At 39.2% G+C, this 16,451-nt stretch overlaps 1 long non-coding RNA gene across 1 annotated transcript; it reads left to right on the plus strand.

Moving 5' to 3' along the window:
• The first annotated feature begins 321 nt into the window (after nucleotides 1-321).
• On the plus strand, nucleotides 322-1,356 carry LOC134215804 (uncharacterized). The gene is made up of 3 exons (XR_009980317.1): nucleotides 322-450; nucleotides 531-716; nucleotides 783-1,356. It is a non-coding gene; the product is annotated as an uncharacterized LOC134215804 (long non-coding RNA).
• The last annotated feature ends 15,095 nt before the right edge of the window (nucleotides 1,357-16,451 follow it).

Raw genomic sequence — 16,451 nt, forward strand, 5'->3', positions numbered from 1 at the left:
CTATTCGGTTTCGGTTATTTTTTTTAAGTGTGTAGTAGCTAATGAATGTGTTACTAGCTAGATGTGCGAAAGTACACAGATAAAAATATGTTGTGATTTTAAATGTATTTTCATGCACATATTTGGAGCATGCAAATAAACGTAACATTCAATCGATCTCACTATTCTTTTAAATCGAAATAAACTTAAACGGTGCTTGCTTGTAAAATTCAATCAAATTTAATTGAATATCGAATGTTAATTCGTTTGATGGGGTAACCTGCAGTTTTACACGTCGTTGAATTTTCAAAATTATTTGCAGTGTAGGCTGTTTTTATCACCCAAACACGAACTGTAAAACCAGGTATTATGATACGGAATTGCCAACATTGGTTCATGTATAAGAAACAATGGGGCGTAGAATTGTCCAATCTGGAAATGGCGAGTTAGATTCTTGATCCTGTATGGCGGGTGAGAAACATTTTCAGCTCCCTGGGCTTAGTGTATCCTTGATGCTTGCTACACACGATACTAACTCATGCAATTCGCAGACATACAAAAACTTTTTGGGACTGCTAGTAGAACACTAAGTTACAATAAGCAGACCAAGCTCCAGTTGGATTGAAAGGCCATCGAAGAAGAAAAGAAAACAAGAAACAATACAAGAGTGCAGAATCCACCTAACAAGCGAATGAATGGCACAAAAGACATGAGAATAAATTTAATGAAATTCAGCTGTCTGTCTTTTGGTCATCAATCAATCTTTTAGAAAATTTAAGCTACTGTTTTTTTACCGTTCACAGACCCGTTTTTCGAAGACTGACCATCACCATCGCTTACACACCGGGAAGGAAAACGCAACATCTTCGTTGCAACATATCGCCGTGTCTGTGCTCTTCACCGCAGCCGCAGCTCCTGTTCGAGAGTGCCATCCGTCCGTCCGTACCCGTCTGTGCATTATATCATCGGTGGTGGTGGTTTGTGAGACTGTTCCGAAATACTCGTTCCACGGATGATCCGCCGTCCAATCGATGTTGATATATGGCCTGAATGATCTTCGTCATCGTCGCCGCGTATCCCTCCCTGGCATCGATAGGAGAACCTTGGGAGCACCTTTCGTTTAAAATTCACTTGGCGTCGTCAAACCAGAATTTTCAGACTATTCAGTAGGACTTTTTTTCATCTGGCTGGCTGGTAACTTGGCGTTTTGCAATTTTCGGTTGCGGTTACAAGACTGGTTTACAAATATGACAAGCTCGAAAAGGTTCTACTCACTTGCTAAGAGCGGTAACACAACGTTTTGGTCAATGTTGGATCGGTAAGACTAAAATTTAAGTAATTGCTAGCTAAGAAAATTGAAGAAAAAAAGAAAATACTTGAGTATCAACCTTACGTAAGGTGCCGTACACTAATTACGTAAGCAATTTTTCTGGGTTTTTTAAAAAAAACAACCCTCCCTCCACCCCCCCATGTAAGGTTTTTTCCATACAAATATTTTTGTAATTATAAATATGGATCGTAAGAACATGGCAGACCCCCCTCCTCCATAAATGCTTATGTAATTAGTGTACGAACCCTAACCATACTCATTTCATGACATCGAAAATAGTTTCTTCGCTAGCTGGACAAGTCTTTTGGAAAACAGAATAAAGGTTCCCCCAAACACACGCGACGCGACAGTCGCGATGCGATTCTATCGCTTGGCGACAGCGATTCTGTCGCCGTTGGTATGGAAGCGTAAATAGAGCATTGTCTGCAGCGACCCAACGATAGAATCGCGGCGACTAGTTGTCGCCGTCGCTGCGATGAAACCGCTTAGGTCTGGGGGAGCCTTAAAGCAGTATTTGTGTTCCTGTTTTATTTCGATTGTTTTATTTTTCTACTAATTCGTTGCACATTCAGAGGTGTTCATATTGTGAGATCATATCGAACAACATTGTTGACAATTATGGTTGCGCCATGATGCTTCACATTACTTTGTATGTTCCTTTTCTTCCCATTATCATATCCGCTTCCAGCAATAATGGGCTTCAAAACGGCATGCAACAGCTCTCCTAAACGAGTGTTTGCTTTGAGCGGAAAATCCCACCATCCATTAGAAGACAGATCGAAATGAAAGTAATCATTTAGCACAATCAAACGAACGGACGGTCAAGTGGTGGGTACCAAACAACATCAAGATGTTTGCTTTCTTGACAGTAATTCCTTGGGAGTCAATAACATAAACGCTTCTCCCAGGGCTGCCGAACAATTCAATCGATTTCCCATTTGATTGGGCGACGTCCATAAGGCGGACTTTGCCGTCATCGTCGGGGGAGTAAATCTTCCGATGGTCATTTTGGTAGTTTCTCTTGCAGAGGGCGCGAGGGAGGTGGTAGAAGTGCTCAGAAGTGGAAGCAAAACAAACTTTAGCTGTTGATAACAAGGACGCAATCTATTGCCTCATATCTGTTCGGTTCGGGGCTTGAACGCGTGTACACATGTTTGTTTTTCTTTCGGGGATATTGTGCGGCAGAGAGGCGGAAAAGGTTACACCTTCGTAAGCTCTTTACATTGGTAGATATTTACCGTCTTTTGATCCTGACAGAGGGTGACTTTTGGCATCTGTAACAGTGATAGCCGCTTACAAGTTCAAAAGGACATTTCAAAGAAATATTTTCCAGTTATCGAAATGCATTTCCATTCACTGTAAAATAGATTTAAATTAAAAATATTATCATATCATTGCTAAGGATAAGCGCGACGGAATCCCAATAGCTGCCAGCCTTGCTCACATTTTGCGTTTTGATGATACAAACCTCAATGAGGTCGAAAAATTTGCTGCCGATCTTGTCTGTAATTTGGAATAGGTATGTACAAAGCAAACGAAAAGGTTATAGGATCACTCTAAAATCAAGCGATTTTAATAGAAGGATCGGAGGTCTATAGTGTTACATAAAGCGACCAGATAAATTTTGTGCTAGCGCGGGACAAAAGAACTTGTGTGTGCTTCTTGGAATAGAATTGATATCTACCGTATCGCAACTAGTTTAATCAGTGCGACCTTGGCTATATAGTTCACTATAGCAACTTCTAAAGATTAATTATTTTTAGTTTCTTTCAATGAGGCAGCAGCCGAGCCTACTTGAAGTTTTTCCAACTAACTTAACAAGAAGTACATCAGCCTAACTTTTATCTATGTAGTAACTGAGTAAAACTCAATTACTGCTGTTTTTTCTCAAGGAAATTTTATTCAACTTCAGTTGAAAGTAAGACTCAAAATTTGAGTAGTTCCCCTTTTAACGGAAATTGAGAAAAACTTCTTTGGAAAAAAGGAAACGGTAATACAATTGGTTGGGGTGATTCAAGCTGCTTTTTCCACGATTTTTAATAAACAGCAGAATTCGCAGAATTTTCAACAGCATAGCTGCTCGATAATAAATTTACAGATTTTTCGGTGATTTATATTCTTAAGCAATGGAACAAAAATCGAGCGTCAGTGAAATAATCACCAAACAGGCAGATTTGGAGAGATTCAGATGAAATTCGCCGAATTCTGCGAGCTGAGGTATGGAAGTGAACAACAATGAAAATAAATTCGATAGATTCGATTTTTGCGAATTTTACCAAATAGTATCAAGTTATTCAACGTAACAACCACGTTAAAACCTTCCGTTTTACTTATAACAGGTCTTCCAGCGGGTTTCCAATTGAACATCTTTTCAACATCCTACGATTCCTGAGGATTTGACTAGGACAGAATAAATCACGATTGTCTTCTAAACGCATGTTGTTAGTCAATATTAATACATAATTTGAAAAATCAAATAAATTTTTTAATAATGCTGATTGAGTGTTAACATTTTATTATTTGTTTGCATTTCGCGGGACATTATCTGGAAATAAGTGAAAAGCAGGACATTTCGCGGGACACTTTCAGCGTGGGACAAACGGTAAAAGCGCGGGACTGTCCCGCAAAATGTGCGAAGTCTGGTCACTTTAGTGCAGTGGTGCTCAGCACTTTGGGCGTTTTTATTCTTAATTTGTTTCTCACACTATAAAAATCAGCTTTGACCATACAAATTGGCACTTGGTTGATAGCTTTGAAATGTATCTATCTGTTGACGGGATGTTTAATTCACTCCGTACGAAACGATCAAAGCCAAACAAAGGTGCGGCCCGCGTGCCTCACTGTAGTTTTACTTTGATCAAGTCGTACGGAGTAATTTAAACACCAATACTCGTTTCAATATACTCAGCTGGAATATATATTTAAAAGCTTTCGTCCAAGTACTGACTTATAAGGTGAAAGCTTATTTTTATTGTGTGACAAGCAAATTAAGGGAAAGAACGGCAAAAATGCTGAGCACCACTGCTTTGGTGTTATATATTAATCGACTCAACTCGACAATTGAGGTGATATCTGATGTATGCGTGTTTAACATATTTTCGACCAAACACAAAGATACTTTTACTGAAGAAAACTATATAAGTTATTGATCCTTTCTTGTTCCTTGTTTCTTTCGTATTTCAGTTTGAAATTATTTCATAATTTTATTTGAATTAGGTTTGGAAATTTAAAAAAATCTTTTAAAACAAATTTTTATTTTTATTCGTTTCCTTTACTAGTTAGGCACTGTAGGGGAAACTGGACACACATGATCCCCGGGGACACATGATCCCCCCCTGTTTTCTAGAAAACTAATCATATTTTTATACCAGTGATATATGCAAACGGATCCATTAGATAGATTATTGAATCTGAGTAACATTTGATATTAGTTACTTTATGTATATGGGTTTTAGAGAAGTTTTATTATTTAAGCATTCTCAATCCTTTTTTTCTTCAAAGAAGAAAAGTTTAATAACTTTGAATATGTCCAACCAAAACGTACCAAATTTTTACTGGACAAAGTTTTATTATTGTAGAATTGAACAATTTCATTCAATTAACTATTGCTTATTTTCCATTGAATACAAAAAACAAAACAAGATAAAGACTCAACATGGACACACTTGATCCCCCATAGTTTGGACACACTTGATCCCGATATTGCATATATTAAGGCGTTTGTTGTATACCGTCGCATATTATTGTATTGTATATAACTAATTGATCTGTTAAAATTCTTTTCTAGTTAAACAGTAGAAATAAATTTAATGTCTTTTTAGTTTTGTCAATCAGACGATAAAGGCGAAATTTGAATTTCTCAATGGCCTTATTTCATTAACCAGAACAAAGTGTAATTGAACATACTTAGTTTTGATTAGTTTTATTAAATGCATTTTAACATTATTTTCAATGAAAACGAGTATAAACTAAGCTTTGAAAATACTCAACAAACAAGGCTTAAAGCAAAGGGCCTAAAATTAGTATTGTTCGATCAGGTATTAAATTCTTTCCGTTTGAACTAGGAGAAGTTTGCTTACAATCACTATTTATTTGTTAATCTTCTTAAAGAATTTTGAATAATAGGCTCATTCATCATCTTTCGGTCAGTCGCTTAAGAGAAATCGCATTTGTGTAATAATAACACACACTACAAAAATAATGATGTATGACAATACCAAATTATATTGCTAATATTATTATTTAATGTATGAAGTCACCATCCTGGTATAATCACGGTTGTGGTATTGGTAGTAGTCTGGCGATCTCGATGTATCACAGTCTTTTTTTTATTGGTCCAAAACAGGTACTCAGGGATATTTACCATGGCATTTGCCTTGTGGCCAATTTTCAGAGATTTAATAGAAAAATTAGATTCTAAAATTTCAAAGATATTTATATTTACGTATCGATCAATCATTGTTTGTATCATAACTGTATCAATCACAAAGAGAGATCCTCTGGGGAACATCATATTTGTCGTGATATGACCACTGTCTTTTAGTGGAGTGAATGGTTAGCAAAAAAAGTGGAGTTAGTGGATAAAATGGCCAATTTTGTTGCTATAGCAGACATTCTATCTGTCACTATTACTCTATTCGAGAACCAAAATACTTGCCTTGCTTAATACCGACAATATTTAATTTTCGCACGACTGCTATTACGACAGACTATGAAGAATTGTTAGGATTTGAGGCTAGATTAATTTGACCTTTCATTAGACTTGAAAGAACCTAAACATGTTCAGCTCATAAAGGGATCAATTTTCCCCTATATGGGGATCAAGTCTCCCGCAAGTTTTGAAAATGCCAAATTTTCTATCTTTCGGCAAAATCGATTTTTTGGTAACTTTTATGAACAAATAATTGTTTCCAATGACGTTTTTGAATAGCTAATTAAATTCTTTATTAAGTACATCAAGAAGCGTGCAAATCTGTGCATGTTACATCGAGAAATATCCTAAACAAAAAGTGGGGATCATGTGTGTCCAGTTTCCCCTATGTTACTTCACCGCTACTGTGCCGATATCTACTGTGGATTTCTACTATACATAATCCACACAGAGTCTATTTTTAGACATTCATTATTATTGTTATTGCCGGGTCCATCTCACCGTGAGATCGGGTCGCTTGGAGGAAAGCCTCCGAGAAGAAGATCGTCATCAGGCAGTAGTTCCCCAAAACGCAACCGTATGGGCTGCAAATCCAGCGACTAACGAGCGATTGATGGAGGGGCTGTGAATCGAACCCATGACCATCTGCTTGTAAGGCGAACGTGTAGCCAACTACGTTCCGGGACTCCCCTTTAATAAAACCCTTCTTATTTTAGAATTTCTCTTGGATTTGTTTCAGATACTCTTATAGGAATTCTTCCAAGAATTTTTCCGGAAATCCATCGGAAAATCCATCAATAATTTATCCAACTAGTCCTCCTGGGACTTAAACCAAGAACTACACCGCGAATTTTCTCAGGAATTACTTTAGAAAATTCTCCAGGAAATCCTTTTGGAGCTCCTTCGGATACTCCTATAAATCATCCTTCGAAAATTCTTCCTGAACGAGGAACACCCTAGAGCAGTTCTAAGTGGAATAGCTTGAAAAATGTATAGGGGAATTCCGAATCGGGTTCCTGGGGAGTTCTTGAAGAAATTTTCGGGGGAATTCTTAACGGGGGGAACTTTGGGAGGAACTCATGGAGGAATTCTTGGAAGAAAAAGTGCAAGAGTTTCTTGAAGAATTTCCGAGGTAATTGTATTATTTATATTGCGAATTCTTGGAAGAAAAAAATCTGGCATGATCTTCCGGGAGAGTTCCTTTAATAATTCCAAAGCGAATTTTTGAAGGTAATTCCGGAAGCGTGTTAACGAAATTGTTCGATAGAATATCTAGAGAAATAGCTTCATGAATTTGCAGACAAATTTCTCAATGATTTTCCGGGAGAGTTCTAGGAGGAATTTTCGGAAGAATTTCCGGGGCGTCAGGGTTTCGAAGTGAGTTTTGGAAATAATCTTCTTGAAATAATTAATTAAGAGATCTTGGTGGAATTTCTGGAGTCCATAGAGAATGTCAAAAGGAGTTTACATGGGGATTTCTGAATGATTTTCTGGAGAAAGTTATGTGACAAGAGACATGGAAATTTCTAAGGGAATTCCTAAGTGACGTGTTGATGATTTTACCGGAAAAAATAAGACAATTTCTTGGGTAGATTTGAAAAAAACACAGAGAAATACTTGACAATAATTTAAGATGGATGTTCGGGGTAATTTTAATCCTAGCCGAATTTTGGTGGAACTTCCGGGGAAATACCTGGAGGAATTTCTGGAGAATTTCCATATCAATTTCTGGAGAAACTTACGGAGGAACACTTGGAGGACCTTATGAAGGAATTCCTGGAGGAACATCCGGATAAATTCCGGAAAATTTCTAATGCACTGAATTGATTCACGCCAACCGCCGATTAAATTTCAATTGAATATCAAGTGAATTTTTCTATACATCACAGGAAGAACCCTTGGGAGAAACTGCTGCTGCAGAAAAAAAACTTCTTCGGGAATTGCAGTAAGACGTCCTAAAGGAACCTTAAAAGAAACTCTTGATTATCTCTAGTGTAATCCAGGGATGAATAGACCAGAACCACAGAGAAACAATCGCCTCACTTAGAACAAAATTCAATCAAAATCATCGTCATGGAAGTATTGTCGCCTAATGCTAAAATAAATATGTGTGGCCAAGCGGCAACCAGATGGCGGTAATTCACAAACGTCATACATCGTATACGCGGCCTTGCATGAAGCCTACGGCCTCGTCCGGGTTCTCTACTAAATATTATCTTCGCTTGACGTTCTTCCGGCATACGAACAACGTGACCAGCCCACCGTAGTCTGCCGTGTTGTATAAGCTTAACAGCATCCAGCCCTTTATGCACCTGGTACAACTCGTGATTCATGCGACGCCGCCAGATACCGTTCTCCTGTTTACCGCCGAGTATTGTCCGCAGCACCTTACGCTAAAACACTCCGAAAGCTCTCAGATCAGCCTCCTTTAACGTCCATGTCTCATGGCCATACAAAGCCACCGAAAGAATCAGAGTAGTATACAGCGTGAGTTTTGTTTTTTGTTTGCATATTACGGGACTTAAGCTGGTTACGAAGTCCGCAATAAGCCCTATTTGCAGCTGCAATACACCTTTTCACCTCGCGGGTAACATCATTATCGCACGTCACTAATGTCCCAAGATACACAAATTCTTCTACCACTTCAAATTTTTCACCATCCAGCACCATTTCGCTACCACCACCACTAATGAACCCACGTTGATTGCCAGCGACCATGTACTTCGTTTTGCTGGTATTGATCGTGAGTCCAATCCTCGCTGTCTCCCTCTTAAAAGGCACAAAAGCCTCTTCCACGGCACGGCGATCAATTCCGATAATATCGATATCGTCCGCAAATCCCAGGAGCATATGCATATCTTGTGATAATGGTACCGCTTCTTTGCACACCAGCTCTTCTAATCGCTTCCTCGAGCGCTATATTGAACAGTAGGTTCGAGAGTGCATCACCCTGCTTTAATCCGTCTAAGGTAACAAATGACGTCGATATTTCATCCGCAACCCTTACACTTGATTTCGATCCGTCCAAAGTTATACGAATCAGCCGTATCAGTTTCGCCGGAAAACCATGTTCAAGCATAATTTGCCATAATTCATTCCGTTTCACTGAATCGTACGCCGCCTTGAAATCAATAAACAAATGGTATGTCTGCAAGTTGTATTCCCGGAATTTATCAAGGATTTGTCTCAGGGTAAACATTTGATCTGTCGTTGATCGGCCCTCACGAAAACCTGTTTAGTATTCGCCGACGAAGGACTCTTCAAGCGGTCTCAATCTGTTGAACAGAATACGTGACATAATTTTGTACGCCGAATTAAGGAGGGTTATTCCTCGGTAAGTGGCGCACTCTAGCCTGTGCCGTTTCTTAAAGAGAGAGCAAATGAGGCCGTCCAACCAGCTAGCAGGCATTTCCTCGTCTTCCCATATTTTCGACATAATATGGTGCAGAACTTCATACAGCTGCTCACTGCCATGTTTGAGAAGTTCAGCCTTCAGGTCTTTCTCCGCACGCCATTGACTCATAAAACCTCCGCATATCGTTCTGCTCCATTTTTTCCTGCGCCTCACTAGTAACTTCGTTCTTCGTATTTTTTTTTCTTCCTGCGGTGGGTTCGTTTTTCGGCTGCTCTTGCTTCCTTGTACCGATCTCTATTCGATCGGTACCCGACACCAACATCCGGCTTCTGGCAACGTTCTTCTCGTCTGTCACTCTCTTACACTCCACATCGAACCAACTCATCCTGGGTCGCCTCTGTGCAGTGCTTACCACTTCTCGTGCTGTTGTGCTCACCGCTCCATGGATCGACTCCCATAGATCGTTGATGTTGTCGCTAACGTTGATTGCACGTATCCGTTCGGCGAGCTTCTGACGGTACTTAGCCGATACTCCTTCCACCGACAATCGCTGGATATTGTAACGCATCGTTCGCTGTGATCTTTCGTTCGACACAGTTGACAACCGTGATCGAATTTTACTGACAACGAGGTAGTGATCAGAGTCAATGTTCGGACCTCTGAATGTTCGCACATCGATAACATCCGAGAAATGGCGCCCATCCACCAGAACATGGTCTATCTGGTTGCAAGTTTCACCATTTGGGTGTCTCCAGGTGTGCTTTCGGATGTTCTTTCGTGCAAAGTAGGTGCTACTGATGGCCATCCCTCTGGCAGCAGCAAAATTTACTAGCCGTAGGCCGTTGTCATTGGTAGCGGAGTGAAGGCTCTCCCTACCGATTATGGGACGGAAAAAGTCCTCTCTACCGACCTCAGCGTTAGCGTCTCCGATAACAATTTTCACGTCATGCTTTGGGCACTCTCTATAGGCTTTATCAAGACATTCATAAAACGTGCCCTTCACGTCGTCGGATTTATCGTTTGTCGGTGCGTAAACGTTGATTAGGCTGTAAATGAAAAATTTTCCCCGGATCCTCAACACACAGATTCGTTCGCTAATGGGTTTCCACCGCATCACTCGCTTCATCTGCTTGGCCATGACTACGAAACCAACTCCATGCTCTGCATTTCCGCCGCCGCTGTGATAGATGTTATACTTGAATGCAGTGTTGGTCGTGGGGTCCACGGCTCGGAATTCACGTTCTCCGGATCTGGGCCATCGGACTTCTTGAATAGCGGCCATGTTCACTCCAACCTTCTGCAGTTCACGACCCAGAAGACTCACTCGTCCAGGTTCCTTTACGGTCCTGACATTCCAGGTACCGAGTTTCCAATCATAGTGCTTATTTCGTTGCCAGGTCAGTTGACAAAAATAACGTTCTCTTTTTCTTCTATCTCCAATTTTCGTGGTATTTGAGAGGCTTCGGTAAGGTACCTTACTGGGGTCGCGTTAGGGTCTCGCATCGCGCTGGAGGGGCTGCCCCTTAGGTATAGCTGACGCGATACAGCGTTTCGTTAATCAACCGCTGGTTACCAAGCAGAGCCGCACCTCCTGGTAAACAGACGCTCGAGGGTACGCCTCGCTCTATCTGATGTCAGAAGGACAACAGTGCCTAGGCTGCACTACCAGCTAAGTACACAACCCTTAGCTGGCGTTTTTTGTCATCGGACGACCCGTGTAAGCGTGAGATAGGAACTTATGGGGAGCAGAGCTATATTGGGCGCTCCTTCCTTAATGTCAACCCACCATTTTGCAGCTCATTATGTCACTATGTGGGTCTAAAGACTAAAAGAATAGCCACAAATATGCAAAATATAAAAATTTACTGTTTGTGTAAAGTGCAAAAAGTCTTGCTCACTTTTTTGTGCTTTACTCGCAACAGGTTGCATTCGACGAAGAATATTGTCCTATTATTCCCTATTAAAAATTGGCTGGATAAGACTATGGGCTTGGAAGATACAGCCATTTTTTTATGATAAAGCGTGTACACAAGTCTAGCTCACGTTTTTGTTACTTATCCTAAACCAAATAACACGCAAAAAGTTGTTTTCGGCGGGAAACCCTATGCCACACTTCCCATTGAAAATTGGCAGTATCGGACTCAGTGACGGGAAATGTCATATCGATGTCATGGGACTAATTTGTTATTAACTTTTTTCACAAGTAATTTACAATCGTTTGTTTTATATGAATATAAAGCCTTCAAAAGATACTAAAACTTTTTATAATAGGTCATTGCTTCAAAACTGAAATTGGCGCCGTGAGAGCCGAATTAGTGTCAAATGACATTAATGTCATGACATTCCGTGACATTTTTTTAAATTCGTTATCGTGCCTCATACTGTGTATTTAGAACAATGACCTGTTCGCAAACTTGTAGGATCCTTTGAGCATTACATGTTAATAAAAAAATCCGAATTGTACATAACTTTTGAAAAAAGTTATTAGCAAATTAGTAATAGCAGCCCCATGACATTTTTTTGACATTTCCCATCACTGATCGGACTATGAGCTTAGGAGTTATGACCAAAACACTATTTTTATTACGTACGAGGAAGTCAGGTTTTTTTTCTTATTTTTATCATTTTGATAAACAAGGACTTTCAAAGTATGTACCAGTTTTTATAAAAGGCTTTTGTAATCTTCAGTAATTATATTAACGGCACTGTCATTGAAAAATGGCAAATTAGGGTAACGATACCAATAGTACTAGTCGATAGACAAAAGAAAATATATTTTTTAAATCGATTGTTATGGGAAATTTACAGCTTTAACATCTTTGCCAATAGATAAACCAATAAATTTTCAAACAAAATAAGATTTATGTTATTCGACATCAACAACTACAAACTATTGCTTGCACTACTAATGGGTATACTGTTCCTTTAGTGGTGGTAAAAAATAATTTTGGTTCCTATAGTGGTGCTATACCTTGATTTCTTATGAGACTCGTCATTAAGGTTGAAATATGTCAAAGTCAATACAGTGAAAAACATGGATCTCAGCATATTCTCCGATCAATCTCATCGCCGCCGTCGTGACTGCGACTGTATGTCAGCCAAAAAATCATTCCAGCACCAATCATTCAATTTACCATTCAACCCAACACAAGTCGCTCTAACAGGCTGCTCAGTTCGTGCTTTACCGCATTAATGTGAGTGGCCCATTTAAACGCGTGGTGAATTTTTGTCATTTGCTGGGTGAATGTGTACATTATAGTGTGGTGAATTTCATATTCGTGGCATACTGAGTGATATGAGTTTTGTTGTTTAGGGAAGATCCATTAATTACGTAACGCAAAAATTGAGAATTTTCAACCCCCCTCCCCCCTATGTCACACTTTTTGTAAGAAACATCTGAAAATTTTGTACTTCCAACCGGCGGATGTTAGATTTTCTAACAATTCTGTATAAGAATCTACCAAAACCTGTATAAGAACTGGGCATATGCGAAAATGTTAGATTCTTATACAAGTATTGTATAAGAATCTAACAATTTTGTAAGGTTTTCTAACAATATTTGTTTGATAGCTTACATTTTTCGCATAAGAATCTAACAATTCCGCATATGCCCAGTTCTTATACAGGTTTTGTTAGATTTTTATACAGAATTGTTAGAAAATCTAACAACCGCTGGTTGGGTGTATGGACACTTCGCTCACCTTCCTCCCACCTCTGAGCGTTACGTAATTTGTGGACGTTCCCTTAGGTCTCTCCCCCTTCGAGAATGTGAGATCGATTTCAAGGAAGATCGAAAATATGAAATAAGAAAACATCACCTTCATCCAGTGCTGCCGAAAATTTACAACCCTGCTCGCCACTATTGGTACAGTTGCACCACTACAGGTGCAAGGTAGTCAATTTTATTAAGGGAAATCATTGTTTTCAATAGTTTTTCAAGCAAAATCTTACACAGATAGTAAAAGTTGCTGAAATTTACACGAAAGTTATAAGAATAGTGTAATTTTCCGCGTCTGTATATTTTACGCGATGATTAGTTTTCATTATTTTTTTCTGTGTAGGATAATTTACATTTGACATGATATTTGAAGCACGACGCGTCAACTGAAACCATAGTAAAGTGTATACTTGTGAAAAATCTCATTAAAACCCCACTACCTTTGCTATTGAACCTACCTCCACTAAGGGTACGGTTACCTTATTTGTTTCAAAAGGTTTTTTTAAAAGCGATGTTCATTTTACCTTCAAGCTGTGTTCATTTTACCTGAAGACCCATTGAGCTGATGTCTATGTGTGTATGTATGCGTGTGTGTGCGCAAAAAAGTCTAGCTCATTTACCCTTATACGATTTATTAGCACTTATCTTGTACTGAAATTTGGTCTGATTATATCCTATTGAAAATGGGCTAGATTGGGTTATGGACTCAAAAGTTTTGGTCAAAATACAAAATACTACATAATAAACGAGAAAAGGTATTATTACTGCTAGGTGGGTTAATCAGGTGTTTATTTCAAAGAGAAACTATCTAAAACAAAGTTTATTAGTAAAAACCCAGATTAATCCACCTAGCGGTGATGGTGCCTTTCTCGACCTTCGTAAAATGTGTGTGCTTGAAAATAGATGAGCTAGTAGCTAGGAGTAAAAAAGACAAATTTCTTTGTCCGTTCTATGAAAATCAGATTATTTATGACAAAGATATTGTAGATCCAGTTGAAAACCGAAAATCATATTTTGTCCCATTCCCGGATATCGCGACTGAATCGCGAGTGGTGCCCGACTATGGCATAGTTGCGCACTACTCGCGATGCAGTTGCAACATCCGGAAATGCGAGAAAATGCGATTGTCGCGAAACCTCGGTTCGGTTTTCAGCTTGATCTACAATATGCTAATAAGAATTTCGACATTTTGTTTCCTTTTCCAAACTTTTTGACGTACATACCCTGTTTTATTTTACCCAGTCATATATTTTAAGGATATCACTTTTGGATGTAAATTGAACTGAAGCTCCGACTACACAAAAGAAAACGAAAATGTCATTCCCATCAAGCGAGCGGAGGGCAATATTTGTTATGATATAAATCTCATGACCGTCTTTCTGCCAAACTCCCGTATGAAGAGGGAGGGAAGTGTATCAGTGTGGAAGCATCCGATAGTTCGTTTTCGGAAAGAAATTATAGCCTTTCGGTACAACTTTGTTGCACAAGAAAGGCAAAAAGTATTTTGGCCATAATTTCTAAGGTAATAGTCCAATCTGGCCAACTTTCTAAATAGAACAGGATTCCGCATCTAATGCAATTTGTTGTGAGTAAATCGGTTGAGGGTAAGTCCATTAAAAGTCAGCTAGACTTTTTTACTCGCTTTTTTATATCACATAGTATATTTTGGCCATAATTTCTGTGCCCATGGTCCAAATTTTCAATAGAAAACAATACGACAGGATTCCGCGTCGAATGAAACTTGTTGAAATTATAGATAGTGGAATATATAGATGAGTGAAGATAAATCCTCTGTCTCCAAACGAACTGTCAAACGTGTCTCCAAACGAGCATGACGTCACGATTTCAATGGAAACGTTAAGGGCTGTGACGTCATATGTGCGTGTGCACGGGCAGAAAAATCGACTCAGCCATGCTTTCGCTCATCTATATATTCTACTATCTATAGTTGGAATTAAATCGGTTGAGGATAAGTTCCAAAAAAGTGAGCTAAACTTTTCGCACTTTTGGTGCGCGCACACACACACACACACACAAAGAGACATCATCGCAGTTCGTCGAGCTTATACGTATATAACACTATGAGTCTCCAGGCCTTCTGTAAAAGTTTGGTTTTGGAGCGAACATACAGCCTTTTCGTATAAAAAGGCAAAAATGGTGTTTCAGCCATTATTTCCGATCCCATAGTCCGATCTAGCCAATTTTCAATAGAAAACAATGGGACAAGATTCTGCGTCGAATGCAATCTGTTGCGAGCGTCAATAGATGAAGTCCAAGTGCTAAAAAAGCGAGCTAGACTTTTTCGAACTCTTTTTCACAATAAATAGTAATTTGACCATAACATCTAAACCCATAGTCCGATCTGGCCAATTTTCAATAAGAAAATATGAGACATTCTGCGTCGAATGCAACTTGTTGTGAGCAAATCGGTTGAGGGTAAGTGCCCGAAAAATGAGTGACATTTTTTACGCGATTTTTTCGTATGAATTTGTATTTTGGGCATAACTTTCGATCCCATAGTCCGATCTGGCCAATTTCAAATAGGAAACAATGGGACAGGATTCTGCGTCGAATGCAACTTGTTGCGAGCAAATCGGTTGAGGGTAAGTGTCCGAAAAATGAGTGACATTTTTTACGCGATTTTTTCGTATGAATTTGTATTTTGGGCATAACTTTCGATCCCATAGTCCGATCTGGCCAATTTCAAATAGGAAACAATGGGACAGGATTCTGCGTCGAATGCAACTTGTTGTGAGCAAATCGGTTGAGGGTGAGTGCCCGAAAAATGAGTGACATTTTTTACGCGATTTTCGTATGAATTTGTATTTTGGCCATAACTTTCGATCCCATAGTCCGATCTGGCCAAATTCAAATTGGAAACAATGGGACAGGATTCTGCGTCGAATGCAACTTGTTGCGAGCAAATCGGTTGAGGATATGTGCCCGAAAAATGAGTGACATTTTTTACGCGATTTTTTCGTATGAATTTGTATTTTGGCCATAACTTCTGATCCCATAGTCCGATCTGGCCAATTTCAAATAGGAAACAATGGGACAGAATTCTGCGTCAAATGCAACTTGTTGCAAGCAAATCGGTTGAAAATAAGTGCCAGAAAAATGAGTGACATTTTTTACGCGATTTTTTCGTATGAATTTTTATTTTGGCCATAACTTTCGATCCCATAGTCCGATCTGGCCAATTTCAAATAGGAAACAATGGGACAGGATTCTGCGTCGAATGCAACTTGTTGCAAGCAAATCGGGTGAGGGTAAGTGCCCGAAAAATGAGTGACATTTTTTACGCGATTTTTTCGTATGAATTTGTATTTTGGCCATAACTTTCGATCCCATAGTCCGATCTGGCCAATTTCAAATAGGAAACAATGGGACAGGATTCTGCGTCGAATGCAACTTGTTG

The sequence above is a fragment of the Armigeres subalbatus genome, chromosome 2 (assembly GCF_024139115.2).
Source record: "Armigeres subalbatus isolate Guangzhou_Male chromosome 2, GZ_Asu_2, whole genome shotgun sequence".
In the NCBI taxonomy this organism is placed as follows: domain Eukaryota; kingdom Metazoa; phylum Arthropoda; class Insecta; order Diptera; family Culicidae; genus Armigeres; species Armigeres subalbatus.